This window comes from Felis catus, chromosome D2 (assembly GCF_018350175.1).
Source record: "Felis catus isolate Fca126 chromosome D2, F.catus_Fca126_mat1.0, whole genome shotgun sequence".
Taxonomy (NCBI): domain Eukaryota; kingdom Metazoa; phylum Chordata; class Mammalia; order Carnivora; family Felidae; genus Felis; species Felis catus.
The window spans coordinates 33,374,810-33,401,214 of record NC_058378.1 but is presented as its reverse complement, the minus strand read 5'-3'; the positions used below and the strand labels follow the sequence as shown (position 1 = coordinate 33,401,214).

The 26,405-nt window shown below is 38.1% G+C and overlaps 1 protein-coding gene and 1 non-coding gene across 7 annotated transcripts in view; one reads left to right on the top strand and one right to left on the bottom strand.

The window, feature by feature from the left end:
* Window positions 1-26,405, bottom strand: part of MCU (mitochondrial calcium uniporter) — a 201,092-nt gene that overhangs the window by 125,150 nt on the left and 49,537 nt on the right. The gene's annotated exons all lie outside the window — the stretch shown is intronic.
* Window positions 19,901-20,004, top strand: LOC111557172. The gene has a single exon (XR_002737031.2). It is a non-coding gene; the product is annotated as a U6 spliceosomal RNA (small nuclear RNA).

The window sequence follows — 26,405 nt, the reverse complement described above, 5'->3', positions numbered from 1 at the left end:
CAGGTGTATGGTGGTATCTCACTGTGGTTTTGATTTGTAGTTCCCTGTTAATGAGTGATGTTGAAGTTTTTTTTTAAATGTTTATTTATATCTGAGAGAGAGAGAGAGAGAGAGCGCAAGCGGCAGAGAGGCAGAGAGAGAAGGAGACAGAAACTGAAACAGGCTCCAGGCTCCGAGCTGTCAGCACAGAGCCCAACCCGAGGCTCGAACTCATGAGCCATGAGTTCATGACCTGGCTGCAGTTGGACGTTTAACCAACTGAGCCACCCAGGCGCCCCTAGAACCTATCCTTTTTAAACAAATATTAAAATATGCCTGTCCAAGTCTATAAACATTTTCTTGGGATTTTGGTAAGAATTGCATAAACAATTAAATCAATTTTGGAAGATTAAAAAAAAATTAAGAGCCTAACAAGATGAAAATGAAAACAACCAGTATAATCTCTCCCCAAATTATATAAATTTCTGTTCATTCACATATTCTCTTTGAATGCCTAAAATAACTGTAAATTTTTACTTTAGAGGTAAGAAAACTAAGGTAATAAATTTTACAGGTAAGAAACCTTGTGATTTGATCAAGGTCACTCAGAAAAGGGGGGAGGGCAGATTCAGCACTCAAACACAAATCCTAAATCTTTTATTTTCATCCTTTATAAACTCATCAGAACCTAATATGCCAGGGACAAAAGAGCAAAAAAACTGATTTCATACTAAAACCCACTGACAGTCAAATCAAAATAGGAATGCTCATTCCTCTCAGAAGACTTCCAACTAAACTTCTTTTTGAACAAGCAAGAATTCACATGGTGCTATATAATCTCTGGGTCTCTATCCTATCTTTGTTTCAGTTTTCTTTGCTGTAAATTGCAAGTAATACCCTCGCAAGGAAACCTCAGAGCTGACAGGACCATTACAGACAGCAGAAGAAAACAGTTTTAATTTGGAAATCCCTAAAGTCCTAAGACAAAGTAATCTATTAAAATAATAAAAATACATAAAACAATCTGAGATTGAAATAAGTGATACTTTTTGCGTATAGAATCTAAAACTAATCTGCAATGACAGAAGCAAGTCACTGGTAGTCGGTGGCCACAGGTAGAAAAGACTGGCGGCAAAGAGGAACAAGGGAACTTTTTTGAGCGATGAAAATAGTCTATCTATCTGCTTGATTTTGGTGGTGGTTACATGGATATACACACCTCAAAACTCAGTAATTGTAATGTTTAGGTTTAGTTCACTGTATGATAAATTACACCTCAATAAAGCGGATTTAAAAAGGAATAGAAGACACAGAATCAAAACCAGGCCGTACAGAGAAGAGATCCCCCAACAAGAACAAGCTTTTCTGCATACCAATTTCATATCTACTGCACTTTGGAAAAGTGTTTAATGAGCATATTTAAACCAGAAGAAGTAAAGAGTTGTTAAGACACAGAAGTTCATCTGAAGACCCACAGTATGCTCAATAACTTATTTTTCAGTCATAACTGATCAATAAGTATCAGAAATACAGGATCAGAAGGCCACGAAGTAGTGTCCTACCAGTTTTACAGAGAGAGAAATAGAAGTGCTGAGAAACGGAACTATAATCCTAAAAGTTCAGTTTTAATGTCCTAGCTATAAGATTCTGAAATCTCCTAAAACTATATTTGAAAAAAGAAAATTATTTTTTAAAAACTATTCAAGTAATAATTGGGTAAGATGAAGCAGTACCCAAGGGTTTGAGGAGTCCAAACAGCCCTAACCTACACATTGCTAATTTATGACTATCTAAATGCAATTAATAAACTGCTTCTCGTGTATTTGATACTAGCGACATAGAGAGGCCATCCAAAAAAGCTCATATTTCAACTGCATATTTGAATGGCAAGTCTTGATTTTACCATATATTAGTGATGATAACTAATGGCTAAGGCTGGGTTTAATCTACCTGACATCTGAGAAAATCTTGCACATTTCCTACTGAACATAAAAATAAAGAAAAGGGAAGAGAATGACATAAAAGGTACTTTGAATTTCCAAGCTTCTTTTAATTTTATTCCAATGGATATAAACTTGAAGAAATGAAAAAGAACAGTCTGGAATATTTTTATTCTAAAAAGTCAGAGCTTCTGTAACTCATGGGTGAATACAGGGGTTCCTTATTCTTGATGAAGCCATCTGCCTTCAATATTTGCAGCAGAAAGCCCTACGGGTTACTAAAATAATCTTTTAAACATAAGACACATCCCAAGAAATAATAACTTTCAACGAGGAGCTGGCATAAAGCAGAACAAAAGGCTAATACACTCTTCCTTGCCTCCTACTCATTACCCTCTCCCATCATCTCTCATCTTTTACAGTACCTCTAATGAAACCATTTGCAGATTTTGCAACATTATGGACAAAATTATTTTCATTGTTTCATTTGTAAGTGGTCAGATAGTCAAATTAACTACACTATGCTATCAACAACTGCATTCTTATAGACTGAGTTTGTTTGGGCAAAGCACAGAATTTTCAGTAAGACCTTTTTGTTTTCTATGGCCTAATATCTAATTTTACCTAAAGGCAAAAGTCACATCCATAGGTCTCATTTTTATCCCATTCTACAAATTTGTGGTCATTAATGACTCTATAGAGTGGCTACTAATCAAAATATCTACAGTGAACTTGTGCTATATAGAAATCCAGAATATCCCCTGAAAAATCCCATTCTCTTCATATAGCCAAGAAGTAACTAAATCAACTTAGAGCTTCAAGGCAATTACATTCCTCATTTACTGTAAGTAGATTATGCCCCATTTTTCATTTAGAAATATTAAAAATGTAACCCAAAATATGTTTAGGGGAATACAACTATTTAAATTCAAATTATGATTATTCCCTACTGTATACTCTTCCTAATTAAAAGGTATAACTACTGCTTAAATATTTCATAGTTTGGGCAGTGTATGTAGGAACTCTCAGCCCAGCTGGTGAACAGAGAATATTTGAGCACAGGTACTACAGTATGTTATGCTACCTTTCAGCTACCAGACCAAGCACAGGCTCACCTTTCAAAATAACTGGAATTCCTAGCTATGCAATACATTAAACTGCTGCATAACCACAAGGAAAAAATACCATGTCTACATGCATATTTTACTCCCAATCAGCAAGCATCTTCCCCCCAATTTTTTTTTTTTTTTTTTTTTGATATCTTGAAGTAACTATTCTTTCTGTGGCCAAGATTATACTGCCCATTAAATTGAGTTAATGGACTATTTGGCAAACCAGAAACTGGCTCAATCACCACAGCACAACGAAGGAAGAGAATGTAAACTGGAATAGACCTCTACAACGCCCCGATTCCTTAAATCATTTAGTGGAACTGAAAGCCACTGGGCAGGGAAAGGCAGAATATGCGGCTAGTCAACATTATGTAAACGTGGAGTGGAGGCCAAAGGGGAAAAAGCTTGCTCATAAGAATAGAAAAATCTAACAGTTCAGCCTAAAGTCTGCTTTCTTACTAATGGTAAATGGCTACTTTTAGAGAAGGAAATTAAGAATTTAGGTTAACTCACTCACTCTAAGATGGTTCTTCTCTTGCGGGGGGGGGGGGGGGGGGTGCGTATTATTATTACCTTACATCCCTCAAACTTTTCTTTCCATATTCTTCTGATTCTATGACCTAGTCATCTAAGCCAAAACTTATAATCAATTGAATTTTATATAAAGACACCTGAACAAAAGTAACAACCTTTTCACTGTCTCTTTACCTCCAGTCTTACTCTCTCTCGTGACAGCTGAGAATGATCTATCTAAAGTAAAATCTGATCGTGTCACTCCTGTTTTAAATCCTTCAATGTCATGCCACTGCCTGTAGGATAAACCCAAACTCTGAAGATAGTATGCAAAATCCCACCATAATCAAACCTCTCCCCCATCCCACCATCTCATAATACACCTTAAACTAATTTGTAGTTCCTTAAAAAATAAATAAGCCATGCTATTTAACACTTCCAGAGACACTCATATGGCTCCCCCAACTCAAATGCTTTTCTCTTACTCATCTTGATACCCATCCAGCAGCCACCTCTCAATATTCTTCCTTCACCCAATTCAAGACCCAGCTGATCTCCTCCTGGAAGCTATTCCTAGACCCCTAAACTGCCTTAGGTGCCCAGCTTGTGTTCTTCCATAGTTCTTTGGTGTGGTAGGCAAAATAATGGCCCCCAAATAAGTCAACACTTCAATACTCAAAAAGCCATTAATATGTTACCTTATACGGCAACCTTATAGATGTGGGTAAGAGATTTGGATTTAAAATCATCATCCAGGATAATCCAGGTAAGCCAATCCAATCACAGGAGTCCTTAAAATCAGAAAACCTTTCCCCGCTGCAAAGACCGAGAGAGATAACAATGAGAGAAGAATTGGACCCATTGATACTGGCTTTGAAGATGGAAGAAAGGAGTACGAGCCTACCTCATATGGGTGGCCTCTGGAAACTAGAAAAAGCAGAGAAACAAATCCTCTTGTCAAGTGTCCTGCAAGGAACACAGCCCTGCTGACACCCTGATTTTAGCTCAGTGAGATCCATGTCAGATCTCTGACCGACAGAACTGTAAGATAATAAATTTGTGTAACTTCAAGTCATTAAGTTTATGGTAATTTGTTACAGCAGCAATAAAAACTAATATATTAGGGCACCATTTTTATGATGCTATACTATTATTGTCTGTGTCTACTAGAGGATGGGAGCTCTATTTTATTCAAAATTATTTTCCCAATACCTAGCACAGTTGTTGTCTACAGGGATGCTCAACAGTATTTTACAACTGAAACATGTTCATCATTTAATTCTGAAGATGTTTATTACTATAATTAAAACATTTTTCTTCAATTCAGAATCTTAATTGGCAATATGAACTACTTTCATTCTTCATTAGTCATTCCAGGCACAGAGATCTATTAATACAAGTTTACTTATGAGTTTCTCCTTTCATTAACAGGACAAGTGCTCACTATGACACAGTCCTCCTATGGAGCTTGCATGTATATAGCTTTGTTATCAATTTTCCTGCTTCATATCAGATACCATATTTATAAAAAATCATATATATTGCCATCAATATATTGTTGTTTTTAGTTCTATCAATCCCAACATCCATTAAGAAGTAATTTATTTATTCACAGTGCTTTTAACCTAAGTCTCTTGAGTATCTGATGAAAGAAATTAGTACTGGAAGTTTATCTCTGAAATCAAGGATTTAGAAATATTCAGAACCTAAAAAGTCCCATTTCACAACCCTCTAAAATTGACATTATTTCCCCCTCTTCAGCAGCATGCTCAATACTATAGTTTACAATATCAGCCAATATTCTGAGGGCATAATATGTGCACATCTCTGCAGTATTCTTAATCTTTACAATGACCCTACAAAGGTGATTCTATCTATTACCCTTATTGGGATGGCAGTGTGTGTGTGTGGGGGGGGGGGTGGTGCTCAGAGGGTTTAAGTGCCTTGCCTGAGATTAATTACACAGCTCAAAATAGTAGAGATGGGAATTCAACTCCAAAGTCAAAAGTAAACAGAAGTAAATTTCTTAGATCAACCCTTAATGTAGCTTATTCTATTCAAAAATGGAATTTAGGAAAAGTCAACCTTCACATCTGACAAAGAGTTTTCAGACTGGCAGGTACCCATGAAGGTATGGCAGTGGTTATCATAAAATACCAAGAAGTACATACACATCATGAGACAAGGTGAGATGAAGCACTTTGGCCATGAGATAAATTCATTTTCTTTGTAGCTTAAAATACCTTTTCTTTTTTTTTTATTATTTTTTATTTTTTTTTCAACGTTTATTTATTTTTTGGGACAGAGAGAGACAGAGCATGAACGGGGAAGGGGCAGAGAGAGAGGGAGACACAGAATCGGAAACAGGCTCCAGGCTCTGAGCCATCAGCCCAGAGCCTTACGCGGGGCTCGAACTCACAGACCGCGAGATCGTGACCTGGCTGAAGTCCGACGCTTAACCAACTGCGCCACCCAGGCGCCCCTTAAAATACCTTTTCTAAGAGGAAGATAAGACTAAATCATATCATCCCTGTGCATTTTTCCTAGCAACTGATACTTCCACTCCTCTGGAGACAAAAAGTAGAAAGATTCTAAATTTCAGGCTCATTTTGTGGTTTAAGATTGGTTCCATATGCAATTCAAACCTCTCATTCAGCATCTTCTGATGCCTCTCATTACTAATTCTTGTTAGTCATTAACACAGGCTAAAAATGGACTGCAGAACATTGGCAGCATTGATCTTCACTTCACTAATCTGCTCTTCAATCTCAACTCTCCTAACTCTCTGGTCCTTGGTTCTCTCATCCATAACACAAGAAAGTTAGATTAGATGAAGTCTAAATCTTTTCTTAATTCTAATATCCTAGGATTGCATTAACCTTTGCATTCTGCCTGGCATTCTACTGAGCTGAGTAGAGCTAGCAGAAACTTAGAAGGAACTAGGATATAATTAAAAAGCTTCAGAGGGACTATGTTTCAACCTCAGTGCTGTCACTTACTAACTATATGGCATTGGGAAAGTCTTAGTTGCCTTGTCTGTAAAATAAGGGAAAAAAATACTACCTATGGTTATTTTGAGAATTAAATTTTTAAATACTTTTTTTTAAGTGTTTACTTATTTATTTTGAGAGGGGAAGGGAGAGAGAGCCCCCAACCAGGAAGGGGCAAAGAGAAAGAAGAGAGAACCCCAAGTAGACTCTGTACTATCAACGTGGAGCCGTATGCAGGGCTCAGTCTCATGACCTCAAGATTATAACCTGAGCCATTATCAAGAGTCACCCAGGCGCCCCTTTAAATACTTCTTTTAAATGCATCTAAAACAATGCCTGGTGCTGAGTAACTGCTCACTCAATATTCCTTTCTCTTAAAGTGTGACTTGTAAGTATTATAAGCAGGTTTTTCAAAGGAGCCATTTCTTGAAACAAAATTTAAAAGTTTTGTAGGATTTAAAGATAATGTAGTACCAAGACTGTCTTTTTTTTTTTTATGAAATTTATTGACAAATTAGTTTCCATACAACACCCAGTGCTCATCCCAAAAGGTGCCCTCCTCAATACCCATCACCCACCCTCTCCTCCCTCCCACCCCCCATCAACCCTCAGTTTGTTCTCAGTTTTTAACAGTCTCCTATGCTTTGGCTCTCTCCCACTCTAACCTGTTTTTTTTTTTTCCTTCCCCTCCCCCATGGGTTCCTGTTAATTTCTCAGGGTCCACATAAGAGTGAAACCATATGGTATCTGTCTTTCTCTGTATGGCTTATTTCACTTAGCATCACACTCTCCAGTTCCATCCACGTTGCTACAAAAGGCCATATTTCATTTTTTCTCATTGCCATGTAATATTCCATTGTGTATATAAACCACAATTTCTTTATCCATTCATCAGTTGATGGACATTTAGGCTCTTTCCATAATTTGGCTATTGTTGAGAGTGCTGCTATGAACATTGGGGTACAAGTGGCCCTATGCATCAGTACTCCTGTATCCCTTGGATAAATTCCTAGCAGTGCTATTGCTGGGTCATAGGGTAGAAGACTGTCTTAATCTACTTGGGCTCCCATAACAAAATACCATATGGGGTGCGGGCAGCAGGGTGGCTCAGTTGGTTAAGCATCCAACTCTTGATTTCAGCTCAGTTCATAATCTCATGGTCCTGAGATCGAGAGCCCCACCCCTCCCCAACACCCCTCTCCATCCCCCACCCTGCACTGGGTATGGAGCCTGCTTAAGATTCTCTCTCCCTCTGCCCCTCCCCTGCTCATGTAAACAAGTGCATGCGTGCACTCTCTCTCTCTCAAAAAACAAAAACAAAAACCCATAGACTATGTGGCTTAAACAAAAGATATTTATTTTCTCACAGTTCTGGAGGCTACAAGTCTCAGATGATGGTCTGACAGGGTTGGTTTCTTGTGAAAGCTCTCTTCCTGGCTTATAGATAGCTGCCTTCTCACTGTGACTTCTAGTATTCCTTCTACTTCCAGTCCTGCTGGATTAGGGCTCCACCTTTACGACCTCACATCATCTTTATCACCTCCCCACAGGCCCTATCTCCAAATATATTAACATTGGAGATTAGCACTTCAACTTATGAATTTTTTTCTAAGTTTATTTATTTATTGTTGGGGGGTGGAGGTGGCAGAGAGAGAAGGGGAGAGAGAGAATCCCTAACAGACTCCCCACTGTCAGAGAGAAGCCCCATGCAGGGCTTGAACTCATGAACCATGAGACCGTGACCTGAGCCGAAATCAAGAGTCAGATGCTTAACCAACTGAGCCACCCAGTCACCCCACAACATATGAATTTTGGGAGGACTGAAACAATCAGTCCATAACAAAGAGTATTACTTTATTTTTGTACTAAAGTTTTTTATTTTAAAGCAAAGGTTATAGACTTCATTCATACCTCATTCTAAGTCTCTAAGATGAATAGAAGTCCTATGATCCTACATGGATACTTGAGGAACAGACATGGAGAGGTTAAACAACCTCTTAACCTTAATGATACATAACCTTAATGACACAGCTGAATAGAGGCAGAGTTACAAACAGAATTTGGGCATTTTAACATTGAAGCTCATTCCATTAAATAATACTGCATTTTTGAAACTTCTATTTCTAAATACATTTATCATTGTTCTCTCTCACATTACTTCTTAAATCTGCCTTAAAATTCTGTTTTGAAGGGGCACCTGGGTGGCTCAGTCAGTTAAGCATCTGACTTTTTTGTTTGTTTGTTTGTTTCATCCTTTTTTTTTTTTTTTATTTACATCCAAGTTAGTTAGCATATAGTGCAACAATGATTTCAGGAGTAGATTCCTTAATGCCCCTTACCCATTTAGCCCATCTCCCCTCCCACAACCCTTCCAGCAACCCTCTGTTTGTTCTCCATATTTAAAGTCTCTTAAAGCATCTGACTTTTGATCTTGGCTCAGGTCATGTTCTCACAATTTGTGAATTCAGGCCCCACATCGGGCTCTGCACTGACAGCTTAGAGCCTGTTTGAGATACTGTCTCTCCTTCTCTCTGCTCCTCACCTGCTTGTGCTCATTCTCTCTCTCAAAATAAATAAACTTAAAAAAAAAAAAAAGGAGACATTCTTCCAAAAAAAAAAAAAATCTGTTTTCAAAAGATAATTTAAATAATATCAAAGAATGGGGAGATTTTTTTAAATGACTAATGTTCTCAAAGCCAAGGAAATAGACTAAATAGAGCCATGAAAACCAAGGTTTAATCAGCCCCATGATTTTGTGATGTGTACTTTTAGGGAACGCCAAGAAACTGACACATTCAGCAAAGTCATTGGCTTATTTCTTGACCAACACTCATCAGTGATGCTCATCCACCCACAGACAAGCTGGAGTTAGATAATTATTTCCAGTAACTGAAAGCTGCCTATTCTTACTTTCAGAAAAGGGAAATAGATTACTTTAATAATTATATTTCACGTTCTCTGGGTGGCAGAGATTTTAGACACCATCTCTTTGGGTAGCAAATACTAGTATATCTGTGGACATGACACAGCACAGAGGGTTGTTTCCAAGAACATTCTCATGGGGTGGGGGGCAGAATTCTTCAGTGGGGAGAAACACTGGCTTATATTTAGTAGGCATTACTCCTCAGACCACTTTGGCTAGGTGTTGAATTCTTTCCCTCTTTTTAGAGATTAAAAAAATGTAAAACTAGGTGATGTTATTCCAATTTTTATCCTTTAGCACTGACATGCAGGCTAGCACCTTCTAGAAAAAGTGAGAAACTGCCTGTTCAAAAATAGCAATTTTTACGGGACTTTCTGTACTTTTTGGGTAGGGAGGGAGGGAGGGAGGGAGGGATCACGCTGTACTTGTCCTTACCTAACCAAACTAAATATTCTATTTAAATATATTAAATATTCTATTTTTTCTTTCCTTTTTTTTCCCCCGAAACAATGTTTGTATTCACTGTGCAAAAATGTTGTACCTCCCTATGTTTCTTCAGTTGGAAGGGGTGGTGAAGGTGGTGGTGGTAGTGACTTCCTGTTGCTGATCTCTAGATTACTCGTCATCTCTTATTTGGCTCACAGCCCCTTCACCGCCTGTGTCACAACTTTCCTACATCAAATTTCTACTGTTGTAAATACCTGAGAGAATTTCCATTTTCCTAGTGAGACTCTGACTGATAAAACCACTATACAATGGCAATTTTGTCATTTACTGTTTAATTAGCTTTTTCATATACTTGTGTGCTTTAATATGTCTCCTCAAGTAAAAATCTTAATCTTGAAACCATGCATTCTGAGATCCTAACTCTGACTTCTTAGGGCACACACTGAAACGAGGATGAGGAGTGCAGAAGGGAGAAAAACGTGGACATGGAAGGTCAATGAACAAAATGGGGTCGCAAAAGCTACTCAGGTAATATGCCAGCTATGACAAAGTAATGTCAGCCAAGGAGTCTCTCAGACTGAGATGTTCTTTGAATACAGCAAAAAGTATTATTAAAAACATGTCAATACATGTACAATGAATACAACAAGCAATGATAATGCTATTACAGCCTTTCAAGAATCAAGATTCCCAGTCAACCAGTGAATTATGCAATTTCTTTAGAGGCTTCCCAAACTGGCTGATAATCCAAAAGAAATGTTTTATGTATGAGTAATTGTTAGTGGCTGTAAAGGCAATCTACTGAAAATGCAATTCTTTAATGCTAACAGTCCAAAGATAGACTGGTATCACAACACAGTATAAATGCTATTTTAGAGGAAAAAGGGAGAGTACTAGATGGCTTGTGCACACCTCTCTCAGGAATTGGTTTCAATTGGGCTAGTATCCCTAAAGTAATACTTGGACACAATCTTTGAAAACTCCGGTCTGGCAAGAAAAAGCCCTAAGAGACCATATTTAGATAATCATTTATGTTTCAGCAAATCAAATTGCTTTGACTTATAGGCATAAACTCAACAATGATAGAATACTAATAAAAATAACAACAACAGCTAGCAATCAAATCGTAGTTACTATATTTATGTGCCAGGCACTTTTCTAAGTGCTTTATACACTTACCTCATCTAGTAATTCTCACAACTCATTGGGATAGGAACTCTTATTTCCCACCCCACCTCCAATATTACAGACTAGGCTTAAAGACAATAAGTAAGTTGCCCAAGTCCACACAGCTAGTAAGTAACAGCTAGAATTTGATCTTAGGCAGTCTGATTCCATAGTCCATGCTCTTAATTATTATACCGTATTCTCTCCCTAACTTGGTAAAAGTCACATGTGGAACTAAGTGGGGAAACCAGGAATTCAAGACAAGTCTTGAGCTACATTTAACCAAAAACACATTTAGTTATAAGACATGGGACGTTATAACTCTTTGGCTCTCCCCCTTTGAAGCCCTTAGAAGTCTTTACCGTCACCAGCAAACAATGCCTGTGGAACTAGGCAATGGGCATAGCACAATATGGGACCCCGGTGCCATTGTATATCAAATGGTACATAACAAAAAGAGCAAAGTTTTTATGGTCAGAAAATCATGGGTTGAAGTCATAACTTTGCCATTAATTGGGAGTATGCTACTAAATAGAGTATAGGTTATGCCATCAGACAGACCTTGATCAAAATCCGAGCTTTGAGAACACCGTGTAGGGTGGCAAAGTTTATATACAGTACAAGAGCACCTAGCCAAGAAAGCAAAATGGGGCCGAAATTCTGCCTATGTTCAGCTGCTCAGCAAGCCATCCGCCCTGGAATGGGGGCTATGTGTGCTGGAAGAGGTGGCACCTAGCACAAGCCCCCAAGCTACTACCTAGGGTAGTGTGGCAGCCCAGAACTTTCAGTTATTTAATTGGTTCACCACAGGGGGCACCTTTTTCTATTTCAAACAAAGTTTTCTCAAAAACTACAGGTGACTGCCTACTCTAATACCAGCTATGTAATCTTGGGCAAGTCACTTAATCACTCTAAACCTCGGTTTCTTCATTTGGAAAAAGTGTTTGAAAATAGTACTTGCTTCATAGTGCGGTTCTAAGGATTACGTAAAATGATGCAAGTCAAGTGTTTAGTATAGTGCCAGGTCCTTAATAAGTGCTCAGTAAATCATAACCAATAAATTATAACCACACGTAACACAACCTGGGCCTCCCATCCGTCATCAGTTAAAATGAATACCATCTATCTCACAAGACATTTCATGAATGTTATATTGTGACAAGAAAGCATTTTATAAACTGTTACACGTTTATTTATAATTTTTATATAAAGAATTAGCAAATACAAAAAGTTCTTGGTACCCAGCACTTAGTAAAAGCATGACAAATGTCAAATGGTATTGTTGCTATTAGTATTGACAACTCATTTAAATTTTTTACATCATACATTCGTGTTTAGGTATTTCTTATTTTAGGGAGGATAATCAAGCTCATGCATCATTTTAAATTGTGAGAGGAAAATTATCTCATTAGAGAGATCTGTAAGCAATATAAATCTAAGGAGTCTAAGACTAAGTGGTATCCAGCCCCACCCCCACCCCCACCAAAAAAATCCTATAATCCATCAGGTTTGAGCTAAATTTAAAAAAAAAAAAAAAAGGAAGGGGTGCCTGGGTGGCTCAGTCGGTCAAACATCTCACTTCGGTTCAGGTCATGATCTCACGGTTCATGAGTTTGAGCTCACGTCGAGCTCTGTGCCGACAGCTCAGAGCCTGGAGCCTGCTTCAGATTCTGTGTCTCCCTCTCTCTTTATGCCCCTCGCCCGCCTGCACTCTCTGTCTCTCAAAAATAAATAAACATTTTAAAAAAATTTAAGGGGAAAATAGGGGCACCTGGGTGGCTTGGTCAGTTAAACATCCAACTGGCTCAGGTCATGATCTCACAGTCTGTGAGTTTGAGCCCCGCGTCAGGCTGTGTGCTGACAGCTTAGAGCCTGGAGTCTGCTTCAGATTCTGTGTCTCCCTCTCTCTGTACCCCTTCTTCACTCACACTCTGTCTCTCAGAAGTAAATAAACATTAAAAAAAAAAAAAAGGAAAAGAAAAATCATGTCAGAGACACTAAACCTTGCTTAAAATTAGAGCCTCTCAAAAGAAGAAACTATATTTATATCCACACAACACATGAAAACCACCAGATTTACACATAGTAGCATAACTGTAGTTTCTTTGAACTTGGAAACTGTATTCTCAGAAACTGCCTGTTGATTCAGCTCAAATTCAAAATAAATATGTGACCCTGCTCCCCTAAGAAAAGGGCTCCTTCCACCCATATTACAATGTTTGGGACATTTAAAATTTCTATTACCATAAATTCCAAGCTTACAGTCTCACAGCAGCTATAATTCAGCTGCAAAGAACAAACATAGGTCTGCAAACCAGAGGACTTAACAGGCCTCTGTCTCCACAACAGACTGATTCTTCCTGTGACCCATGCCGCAGGCAAAACCCAAAATAAAAGGAAGACCTAAGACTGCTAACAGACTTGCTTCATGTCTATCTTCCCAATGTGCTTACATTTTGTTGTTTTGTTACTGTTCATAGTTATTCCCACCACCAGAGTGCTAGCAACACATCTGTTGATACAGTACTAAGGGGAGAAAAGAATGCTCTCTCAACTTGATTAATGCTTGCATCTTCTTAGCGCTCAAGCATAAAGCACATTCTAGATTTACTGTATTATTCTCCCCATCAAGATATCTTGATGGGATGGACACCAAGAAGCTCTGGATTCAAATGTGAATCGGTCACTAAATAGTGTTATGTCCTCAGGACATCATTTAACCTCTGCAGGTCTCCTCTGAGATAATGTATGAAAGAGATGTTTAAAATTATAATGTGATGTACATATGGAAATGATTATTTCTGCCAACAGTATATCATAAAAACAGATATAAGAACCCTGCTTTAGTTATTCCAATGGAATAAAAGGAAAAGTTATGAAAGTGCTCTTTGAGAATAGTCTCTATAAATGTGAGACTTACAGATTATATCACCTTTAATTCTTTATAATCGTATTATAGTACCCACTAGACGTATTATACACAGATGGCTCACTCAAAAGGTAACCGTAATTTGGAAACTTCTAGAAGCGTTAAGTATTGACAGTGGGGATAATCAGCTTCGTCACTAATATTATCTGTTGGGCAATACGTGCTCTCTTTTTTGGCTTTTTTAGTAGTATTTTACACAGCCACGTGCTACTTCTACAAGGGCAGTAAAAGAGCCTCAAGTTTGCCTATCCTGCCATCTCTCATGGGAACAAAGGAGAAGCAGTATTACCTCCATTTAATAAAGGAGAAAAATGTGGGTGATCATCTAAACATACGAAATAAAAAATGAAACCAGAACTAGAGCAGAAAATAGGCTAAGTTCACTGTTCTTTTTCCTAGAATGCACTGCCTTCCTTGGGGCAGGACAAAGCTCCAAACTGAAAAAAAGAAAACAAGAAAAAAAAGTCCCTGTCCTTTCTCTCCCAGGCTTCTTTGCTACCCATGTGAGACCCTTGCACCACAGAGCACAAGAAGCACAAACTTCATCCCATAAGGCATAGCAAGGGATGAACTTCACGAATCTTTGTTTTCTACTTGCCAGCTCTACAAACTATATATAAACTGACCTCCATTAAGATCAAGGCCAGCCTCATGTGACTCAAGCTGCTCCATTTGGGAAGGAAACCCTGGACATCTGGCAAAATAATCTGCCAAAGACATGGCTCCCTTCATCATGAACAGGCAGATGAACATGATGGCCAAATGTCAAGAGTGATACTGAATGACTATTGCTAATGTGCAATTACCTCATTTACAGAGGAATTATTTTTATTTACTTAATGTGCATTATTACTAAACTACAACATCTCTAGTCCACAGTACATCTCACACACAAAGCACGGCCACTAAGAAACAAAACCACCACTTCAACTGGCTTTATGGAAGCCAGGAACTTCCAGCTAGGAAGAAGCCAGAAACACAAGGGTAGTTTAAGAATTACAACCAACACATGAAAAGATGCTCAGCATCACTCATCATCAGGCAAATACAAATCAAAACCACAACGTGATACCACTGCACACCTGTCAAAATGGCTAATGTTAACAACTCAGGCAACAACAGATGTTGGCGAGGATGCGGAGGAAGAGGATCTCTTTTGCACTGCTGGTGGGAATGCAAACTGGTGCAGCCACTCTGGGAAACAGTATGGAGGTTCCCCCCAAAATTAAAAATAGAACTACCCTACAACTCAGCAATCACACTACTAGGTATTTATGCAAGGGATATAGGTATGCTATTTCAAAGGGACACATGCACCCCAATGTTTATAGCAGCACTATTGACAATAGCCTAAATATGGAAATTGCCCAAATGTTCATCGACAGATGAATGGACAAAGAAGATGTGGTATATATATACAATGGAGTATTACTCGGCCATCAAAAAGAATGAAATCTTGCCATTTGCAACTACGTGGATAGAACTAGAGGGTATTATGTTAAGTGAAATTAGTCAGTCAGAGAAAGACAAAAATCATATGACTTCACTCATATGAGGACTTTAAGGTATAAAACAGATGAACATAAGGGAAGGGAAGCAAAAATAATACAAAAACAGGGAGGGGGACAAAACAGAAGAGACTCATAAACATGGAGAACAAACAGAGGGTTACTGGAAGGGTTGTGGGAGGGGGGATGGGCTAAATGGGTAAGGGGCATTAAGGAATCTACTCCTGAAATCATTGTTGCACTATATGCTAACTAACATGGATGTAAATTAAAAAATAAATTATTAAAAAAAAGTTAAAACTCTACCCTAAAAGAAAAAAAGAATTAAAAATTGCAGGTGTTATGGGTGCTGACCCCTTCACAATTGAATATCCATATATAACATTTGACTCCCCAAAAACTTAACGACTAATAGCCTACTTTGACCAGAAGTCTTACCAATAACATAAACAGCTGGTTGACACTGTTTATGTGTATTATATGTATATATGTATATGTATATATATATATGTATGTATATACATATGTATGTATGTATATATGTATATGTATATATATACACACACACACATATAATACACCGTATTCTTATAATAAAGCTAGAGAAAAGAATTAGAAAAATCATGAGAGATAACATTCATATAATGTGCTGTAAAAAAAAAATCCACATATAGGTGGACCTATGTAGTTCAAACCCGTGTTGTTCAAAAGTCAACTGTATTTCCCAAGTTAAACATTTTCATGCTATGTAGTATACAACATGTGTCACTGGGACAGTATTCTGCTAACAATGTATGGCAACACTGATATGATATAACACAGGCTAAAAATGGCTATTTATCTAGACATGAGGTCTACAGATGTAGCAAATGCTGATTTGGTTTTAAAATACTAAATATGTTTCAGCTGCTGACATGCATCACCAATCTGAATTTATACAGAGAACATATTGAGTCCATAAAATATAACAAAACAGTGTACAAAGTTTCAGAAGGCAGAAAATGAGGAATGATTTTTTTTTTGTTTGTTTGTTTTTTAACTAGATGTGTGTTAAGTTGAGACACAGAAGTTTTGACACAGAGGTTGTTGTTGAAGCCTTTTCCATCTGACAGACCTGTGCTCCTATGGCCATAATTTGATATGAAATGTATTTTACAACCTTTTAAAGTCAAACTGACATTTGAAACTCATCAAGGTGTAGTTTATTCACGTGAATTTTCTTACGCAGTTTCTCTTTCATGAAAATTGTGTTCGGGTTTCCGAGGAGCTGGATGAACGACTGTCACGGCTCATAGATGATCACTGTTCCAAATCTCATCCAGATTATTCTTCTGTGCCAACTTCCCTTTCCTGACACATAACAACTATTTTGGGTTCCTGGACTCAATACCTATGTGTGTGTGAAGGTGTTTTCCAGCCCACCAAGAAGCAATTCTTGGACACCAGCAGAGTATCCAAGAATTCAACTCAATTCTGACAGTGTCTCCCTGGAGACAACCAGACAGAAGAGATGCGTAGGGCAAGGTATGTGGGAAGGGGCACGGAGCTTCCATGCTCTCTCCAGGCATACCGCTGTCCCCACATCTCCACATGTTCACCAACCCAGAAGCTCTGCGCAATGATGATTTTTGAAGTAGAATATCTAAAAAGATAAATTAGGGACCCTTGATTTCATATCAGAGGCCACTGAAAGTTTTTTGATCAAGGACAAATATTTAAAACAGTACAATTATACAGAAAACACTTAAAACTGATCCTAAGAGCAGGTTTTAATTTTATTTTTTTTTAATGTTTATTTATTTATTTTGGGGGCAGGGGAGGGGCAGAAGAGAGGGAAACAGAATCCCAAGCAGGCTCTGCACTGACAATGTGGATGAACCATGAGATCATGACCAACCAGGGGCCCCAAGAGCTGATTTTAAATTTAAATAGAAAAATGGATTAAAGATATAAATGGGCAACTTATAGTAGGAGAAACATGAACAGCTAATATATTTTTTAAATTCTCAGCCTCACTCATAATCAGAAAAATAATTTAAAAGACTAGGAGATTCCATTTCATACCCATTACATATATAAAAAATAAAAAGCTTGACAACACCACGTGTTGAAAAGGATATAGAGCAATGTAAACTCTTACACACTGCTGGTGAAAAAGTAAATTGCTCATGACCACTTTGGGCAGCATATGTTAAGAAAAATATGCAAATCCTACACCCTAGCAATCCTGCTTGTTGGCAAATACCATAGAGAAAGCCTGGGCCGGGTACCCAGAGAGACCTGCACAAGAATCTTCACAGCTGCAATTTTATTAGAGAAAAAAAAATCCTGGAGGGGCGCCTGGGTGGCTCAGTCGGTTGAGTGTCTGACTCTTGATTTTGACTCAGGTCAGGATCCCAAGGTCGTGGGATCGACACTCATGTCTGGCTTTGCACTGAATGCAGAGAGCCTGCTTGAGATTCATTCTTTCTCTCTCTCTCTCTCTCTCTGTCTCTCTCTCTCTCTCTCTCTCTCTCTCCCCCTCCCCCACGTGTCTCCCCCACCAATCACACTCTTGTGCTCTCTCTAAAACAAACCAAACCAAAACAAACAAAAAAACACCCTGTAAATAGCTGCCTATTAACAGGAGAATAGAAAACAAGTGTTCAAAAACTGTTGAATGAATGACACCAAGGAATGAACAACAGTGTTCTCAAAGGAGGTCAGAGCCTCAGGAATCTGTGGGTGTATAACAACCATGTCATCAGAAAGAAGACAAAGAATACAGTGCAGAAAAAAATATTTGAAGAAATAGTCGGTGAAAACTTACCAATTTTGGTAAAAGACAAAACTGTGGTACATCCATACAATGGAAAACAACTCAGCAATAAAAAGGAACAAACTACTGATACATGGAACGACATGGGTGGATCTCAAAGGCATAATGCAGAGTGAAAGCCAATCTCCAAGTGTTACAAACTATTTGATTCCATTTATGTGATAATCTGCAAAAGGCAAGAGCATAAGAACAGAGAACAGATCAAAGGTTGCCAGGGGTGGTGGATGAGAGGAGGGTTTGAGTCCACTGGGCAGCACAAGAGAATTTTAGGGGTGGGGGAACTGTTCTGTATCCTGATTGCTAATGTGGTTACACAAATCTACACATGCATTAAAATTCACATAAATGTACAAGCAAAAAAAGTCAATTTTATTATATATGCTAAAAAAAGAAAAGTCTAGGAAAAAAATCAGTATCTCCTCTAAAATCATGTATATCCAAGATATATGGCATCACATATCCCATGCCTTTTACATGTAAAAAGCCACCAGATCAAGCAGATACACTATGATATCTCCCTCAAAGATGGTTAACAAAAAAAATCTAAATAAAAGCACTGAACAATAAAAATCAAATGTGTAATCAATGTCATGCAACCTAATTTTATCAGGAAGAAAGTGCTCCATTATTTTTTGGTGTTTTGTTTTGTTTTTTTTCAAAGCTTTTATTTTTAAGTAATCTCTACACCCAATGTGGGGCTCAAACTCACAACCCCAAGATCAAGAATTGCACACTCCACAGAATGAACCAGTCCGGCACCCCCAATGCTCAGTTTTTTTGTACTTGTTTTTAAGGAGTGAATCTAGAAGATTTAAAGACAATAACTTTGCACAATTAAAAGAAAACATTCTTCTGTCACATTTCATACCTGCAAAACCTTTTTGTAGGGGATGGGAGATATAGCCAGTCTGTTAAATTAAAACCTTTTACCTTTTCCTTCTCATTCAACCTCTCAAGTTCAATGTGCCCTAAATAAAAAGTTGTCTAAGCCCTGAGATAAAGGAGATGTCACCGACAGAACAGGCCCTTAAAAGTGATAACTTCCACAAATGCACTTTCCACAGCCTACCAGGATTGCCAAAACAGAAGATAGCAAAGCTTTAACAAAGCCTTTTAACTTGGGTGGCCATGTGTCCTAATCTGCTTGGGACACCTCTGGTTTAACACATGTTGTCCCAATATAATTATTAACAGCACTCTCTCTCAACTCTAGAGGTGCTGTGGTTAAGACGATAAATTATATGGCAACCCCACCCTTAACCTATTTCCCTTAAGGAACGTAACCATAATCCCTACCTATCACTAAGACCTAGAATGTAGACTTCACAAAGAGAAGCACTAATACTAGGTTAAAAAAAAAAAAAAAAAGACTCAGGAAAAATGAATTTGATTAATGTGTTTGTGTTGTATTTACTTGTTCTGTCAATTACAGCTAATAAAATTCTCTTCTTTGGACTGTATGACTGCATAAAAATAACGCAAAACTCTAATTATTCCATAGCCTAGGATCTTAGAAGAAACTCCATCAGTCACATTGAATAACAACAAATCACTCATTTAAAATCTCTACCCCCATGCTCACTTCAGCAGCACATGTATTAAAATTGGAACAATGCAGAGATTAGCGCGGCCCCTGCACAAGGATTACACGTAAAATCTCTACCTGTGCCTCCATTCTCATTCTAAAGTGACTGAATAGTGTGGGAAGGCCAGTGCTTTTTATTCCAATTTAGGATGCTGTTTGCCAAATTCTAAGGGATTCTAATATGCTATATCTGCACACGGAAAGTCTATCTCTGCTTCCTTGATGTGATATCATTGTCAAAAAAAGAACAGGTTTCAAATTATAATTCTTTCTTGAGGCTGTAACATGTGGACCAGATATCTTTCTTTTATGGTCTATATAAAACAATGAACTTACTTCCTCAGGGAATTAACTGCCCAAATTCCTTATATCTCCTTGTCATCTACCCTTTGGGCAGTTCATTGAACAGGGAAAAGTTAATACTCTTGCTATCACTCCTTGGTAATGAATCTGATGAGAGAAAGAGAATAAAATGATAGACTTACACTGTACATTATAAAAGCCACTAGCATCATGCTCTGCTGACCACTTGAAACGTGTCTCATCCTAACTGAGATGTGTGGCAAGATTTTTAAAACTTAGTACAACACCAAAAAAAGTAAAATAATTAATAATTTTTATATTGAGTACATGTGGAAATAATTGCTTTGATATTCTGTATTAATATATATTACAGAGGGGCTCCTGGGTAGCTCAGTTGGTTAAGCATCTGACTCTTGATCTCGGCTCAGATCATCTCATTTGTGAGATTGAGCCCCACATCAGGTTCTGCACTGACAGCACTGAGCCTGCTTGGGATTCTCTCTCTCCCTCTCTCTCTCTGTCTCTCACCTGCTAATATGCATTCCTTCTCTCTCTCTCTCTCTCTCTCTCTCTCAAAATAAATAAACATTAGAAATAATAATAAAAATATACAAATTCACTGGTTTCTTTTTACTTTTTTTTTTTTCAACGTTTATTTATTTTTGGGACAGAGAGAGACAGAGCATGAACGGGGGAGGGGCAGAGAGAGAGGGAGACACAGAATCGGAAACAGGCTCCAGGCTCCGAGCCATCAGCCCAGAGCCCAACGCGGGGCTCGAACTCCCGGACCGCGAGATCGTGACCTGGCTGAAGTCGGACGCTTAACCGACTGCGCCACCCAGGCGCCCCTCTTTTTACTTTTTTAATGTGGCTACTACTATAAAGTTTTAAATTACATAGATGGCTGCATTATTTTTCCATTGAATAGTCCTACAATAAACCATGTTTTGATGTGTTTCCATAATAATTTTCATAATAACAATAGCAGGCAGAAAACTGACTTAGTTCCAAAGGCTTTGCAGTTGCACCACAGGTGTCAAAGTGACAAAGTTATCTGTAATGAGAACAGTCCCTGTTACTGTACAGTAATTAGCACTATATTATCCTTAACGGATTTTTAAAAAGAAATAAAAACCAAAGCCAAACTCACCATATTTTTAACATGCAATGTTCCTCACTTTTTTGTTTCAAGAATTCTTAATTCTCTAAGAACTTACTGAGTATCTCCTATTTGTCTAGACACTGTACAATTTCTGAAATATCCCAAAGCAACCAACCACACACTTTTTTACTGAAATACAGTCAAAAAGTTATATTAGTTTCAGGTGTACAACATAGTGATCCAATAATTCATTACGCTACACAATGCTCACCATGGTAAGTGTGTTTACCATCTGTCACGATACAAAGTTATTGCAATATCAGTACGACTGTACTTTCCATCCCTGTGACTTACTTATTTTTCAGCTGGAAATCTGCAGCTCTTAATCGCCTTCACCTTTTTGGCCCACCTCTCTCCCCTCTGGCAACCACATCTATTTGAGTCCATTTCTTTTTTGTTTGTTTGTTTCCTTATGGAAACAACCTAAGTGTCCATTGGTAGATAAATGGATAAAGAAGAGGTGGTGTAAAAAAAAAAAAAAATGTGTGTACACACACACACACACACACACACACACACACACACACACATCACACACTGGGGAATATTACTCAGCCATAATAAAGATGAAATCTGGCCATTTGTGACCACAAGAAATTATGCCATGTGAAATAGATAAAGACAGACACCATATGATATCACTTACATGCAGAATCTAAAACACAAAACAAAACACCATAGTCCCAGTCTGGAAACCTGTATCTACAGAGGAATATAATGTGGAAGAAGAAAGCAAAACATAGGCCCTGAACATAAACTAGATGCAGCAAATAGGCAACCTGAGTTCAAACAAAAATAAACTCACACTATTACTCCAGAATGCTTTTGCCCTGCATCTGCTCCTGAACTTTCCCTTATACCTTTAGTTTCTATTTTTAGCTGCTTTGGGTCATATCTCCAGAGTTAGGCTGAAAAGGCCTAAACAGTTTCACTATCAGCTTCAGAATTCCCTTTATATTTTCAAATTTCAAATAGGCTGACTTCATGCTTAGCAACCTACCATTAAGAATTTACCAAACTTCTTGGGTGCCTGGGTGGCCCAGTTGGTTAAGCAGCCAACTTTGGCTCAGGTCATGATCTCACGGTTTGTGGGTTCGAGCCCCACATCAGGCTCGCTGCTGTCAGTCTGTGAACTCAGAGCCTGGAGCCTGCTTCAGATTCTGTGTCTCCCTCTCTCTCTCTCCCTTCCCCTGCTCGTGCTCTGTCTCTGCCTCTCAAATATAAATAAATGTTAAAATAAAAAAATTTTTTTTAGCGTTTACCAAACTTCTAAGTAAAAGATAATAAATCAGGCCATTCCCAATCCTCTACATAATCACTACAGCTTTTGTTATCTCAGAATTGGTATTAAAAGATTCAAATAAATTATTTTTTCCATACCCTGGACATCATTTTTTCCATACCCTGCCCACCTTACATGGTAGCAATTATAACAAATTTTGCATTGTTTAAATTTCACATGGCTGCTGAAATCACAATTATAATTACAAAATAAAATGAGATCTCCAAACACACAGCAACTAATAGACTCTCTGTTTGGAGGCAGTTTCAGGCATTTGAAACACTAAAGCCTTTTTTTTTTTTTTAAGTTTTTATTTATGTACTTACTTTGAGAGAGACAGCGAGAGCAAGCACGAGCACGGGAGGGGCAGAAAGCGGGAGAGACAATCCCAAGTGGGCTCCATACTGTCAGCACAGAGCCTGACATAGGGCTTGATCTCACAAACCATGAGATCATGACCTGAGCCGAAACCAAGAGTCCGATGCTTAGCTGAATGAGTCACCCAGGTGCTCCTGAAACACTCAAGTCTTACTAATACCCTAGAACAAACAGGATACCTGAAAATAAGGGACTTCAGACTTACTGCTTAGGACAGACACAGCTTCAAAAATAACTCAAATGATATATCTCTCTATAGTCTTATTTATCCACTTTAAAAGGAAGGTAATATTTATGTAGATACAGGTGACATTTATGGCTCTTTGACATTTAAAGTAAATACAAGAACAGTGTACAATAACTTTTTTTCACAACCACAGAAAATCTTTTGGATTCTCCAGATATGTGATGTGACTTGGAGCTCCTACTCAAGTATCTTTTTTTCCTTTCAAGTCTGGCCATAATTCAAATATTCCCATGGAGGCTTTATCTTTTTGAATTTTGAAAAACTACAGCAAAGCTAGCGTGGCTAGTATCAGACAGTTTTGTATTTCAACATTATAGGTAACAGTTACATCACTAGGTTCCAAGCCCTACCACATACACATAAGGTACTCAATAAATATTTCTCGAGTGAATAAAATGAGAAGAGGGGAAATATGCACAGTGGTGTAAGACTGCAAAGAAAAACTTGATGCAAGAAAACAAAACACAGAAAGAACCAGATGGGATGCCCTTCCACCAAAAACATTAAAAATACTACTCCGGAGGTGCCTAGCTGGCTCAGTCAGAAGATCATACAACTCTTGATCTCAGGGTTGTGAGTTTGAGCTTCATGTCAGGTGTAGAGATTACTAAAAAAATAAACTTAAAAAAAAAAAGCTTCTTAGTATGGAATGATGCAAAAGTTCTGGAGATGGATAGTGGTAATGGTTGACATCAATGTAAATGTACCTAATGTCATCGAATTGTGAATTTAAAATGGTTAACATGTATATTTTAGAACAATAATTTTTTTAAGTAGGCTTCACACCCAATGTGGAGCTTGAACTCACAACCCTGAAATCAAGAGTCACATGCTCCACCAACTGAGCCAGCCAGGCGCCCCTAAAAAAATGTTTTAACAGCTACTCAGCCAAGTGTGACTACAGACTTTCACAGGAAGCCACTAAGACTATGATGGTGAGAAATTCTGGCCATGTAAAGAAACACTGGCCATGTGTGTGGTACAGTAAAAAACTTAAAGAGAAGCAAAAACGTCCTCACTGAAAAAGTTGTGCTGTAAGGATATGCTGTTTTACAAAATATCTGTTTGCCAAGTCCTTGTGACAAAATTAACATACTATGGTAGCTGTTTATATACAAAATATTAAGTACTATTTACTCCATTGGAAGGAAAACTAAGTATACTTTAGGTAAACACAGACTTTGAGTCTTTAAAAATAAACATGCTTACTTAAAAAAGAAATGAATTAAAATGTTTTGATCTAAATTGATCATAAGGCTTTCAATTTTATAGTTTTTAAAAACTCATATAGACCAACCACATAAACAATTTTATAATATGAAATACTTCTTTGCAAATATTGTTACATAAAGCCAAAAGAAGAGGGTCAGGTCACTTTTTAAGGAGAGAAAATTCTATCCTACAATAAACACCCAAAAATTAAGAGAAGATATGAAACCTCAACTGGTGATATGGGGACAATTTGCTGATCCAGAGGGCTGTCTGAACATTTCTATAATAATCTCCAACAAAACTTCAGGAATAGGTATGGCAGAAAGAAGTCTGCAATGCAGCTCAAAGAAATTTGGTGTGTTAAGAAAGGAAAATGGGGGTCCCTGGGTGGCTCAGTCAGTTGAGCGTCCGACTTTGGCTCAGGTCATGATCTCGCGGTCCGTGAGTTCGAGCCCCGTGTCAGGCTCTGTGCTGACAGCTCAGAGCCTGGAGCCTGTTTCAGATTTTGTGTCTCCTTCTCTCTCTGACCCTCCCCCATTCATGCTCTGTCTCTCTCTGTCTCAAAAATAAATACACGTTAAAAAAAAAAAAAAAAAAGGAAAGGAAAATGGGTTTATGACTGAGAAACCACCAGTCTTGTTATTTCATGTTCTGTCCCAAAGTTGTGGCCAGTCAGTCAAAAATTCTAACATTTTCTTCCCTCACCAAACTCTCTGAATTTAAGGAGCTACTTGGCAGAATGAAGTCAGCCCACTGAACAAAGTCTACACTCAGTCTGTCACTAAGTAGGGATATCATAACACCACTAACGTTAACCATCCAAAAATCTTAAAACAAACCAACCCAAAAAACTGCTTTGGATCTAGAATAGAAAAAAAATGAAGCCAAAAGATACATTTATTACATAATATATACAAAAAATTATAGCATATATAAAAAATACTTCCCAGGGGTGCCTGGGTGGCTCAGTCAGTTGGGTGACCGACTTCAGCTCAGGTCACGATATCACAGTTTGCGAGTCTGAGCCCCGCGCTGGGCTCTGTGCTGACAGCTCACAGCCTGGAGCCTACTTCAGGTTCTGTGTCTCCCCTCTCTCTACCCCACCCCTGCTCATGCTGTGTCTCTCTGTCTCTCAATAATAAATAAACATTAAAAAAAAATGTTTAAAAATAAAATAAAATAAAAAAATAAATAAATAATACTTCCCATATTAAAGGTGGGTTAAATAGGGATTGGGTTAAAATAATTTTCTTTTCTTTTCTTTTTTTTATTTTATTGGAAAGAGAGAGAGAGAGAGAGAGAGAGCAAGCAGGGGAGTGGGGCAGAGGAGAGAGGGAAAAAGAGAGAGAATCTTAAGCAGACTGCACACTCAGTGCAAAGCCCTACTCAGGACTTGGTCCTGCAACCCTGGGATCAAGACCTGAGCCAAAATACAGAGTCAGATGCTCAACTGACTGAGCCACCCAGGCACCCCAAAATAATTTTCAAGTAACGAAAGAAACAAAATATATAAATATATAACACTGTCAAGGGGGAGAAATGAAAAGGATGAGTTACAGCATAACCTACAAAACACAAATGCCTGGGACGCCTGGGTGGCTCAGTTGGTTGAGCATCGAACTCTTGATTTCAGCTTAGGTCATGATCCCAGGGTTGTGGATCGAGCCCTGTGTCAGACTCTGCCCTGAGTGTGGAGCCTGCTTAAGATTCTCATTTTCTCTCCCTTTGCTCCTCTCCCTTGCTCACTCTTTCTCTCTCTCTACCCCACCCCCCTCTCAAATTAAAACAAAACAAAACAAACAACAACAACAAAACCAAATGGCTGGATTACTGGAAAGAGCTGCAGAGTTTAATTACACTGTAGAACAGTACCATGTTCAGCTTTTCAGAATCAGCTGTCACCACACATC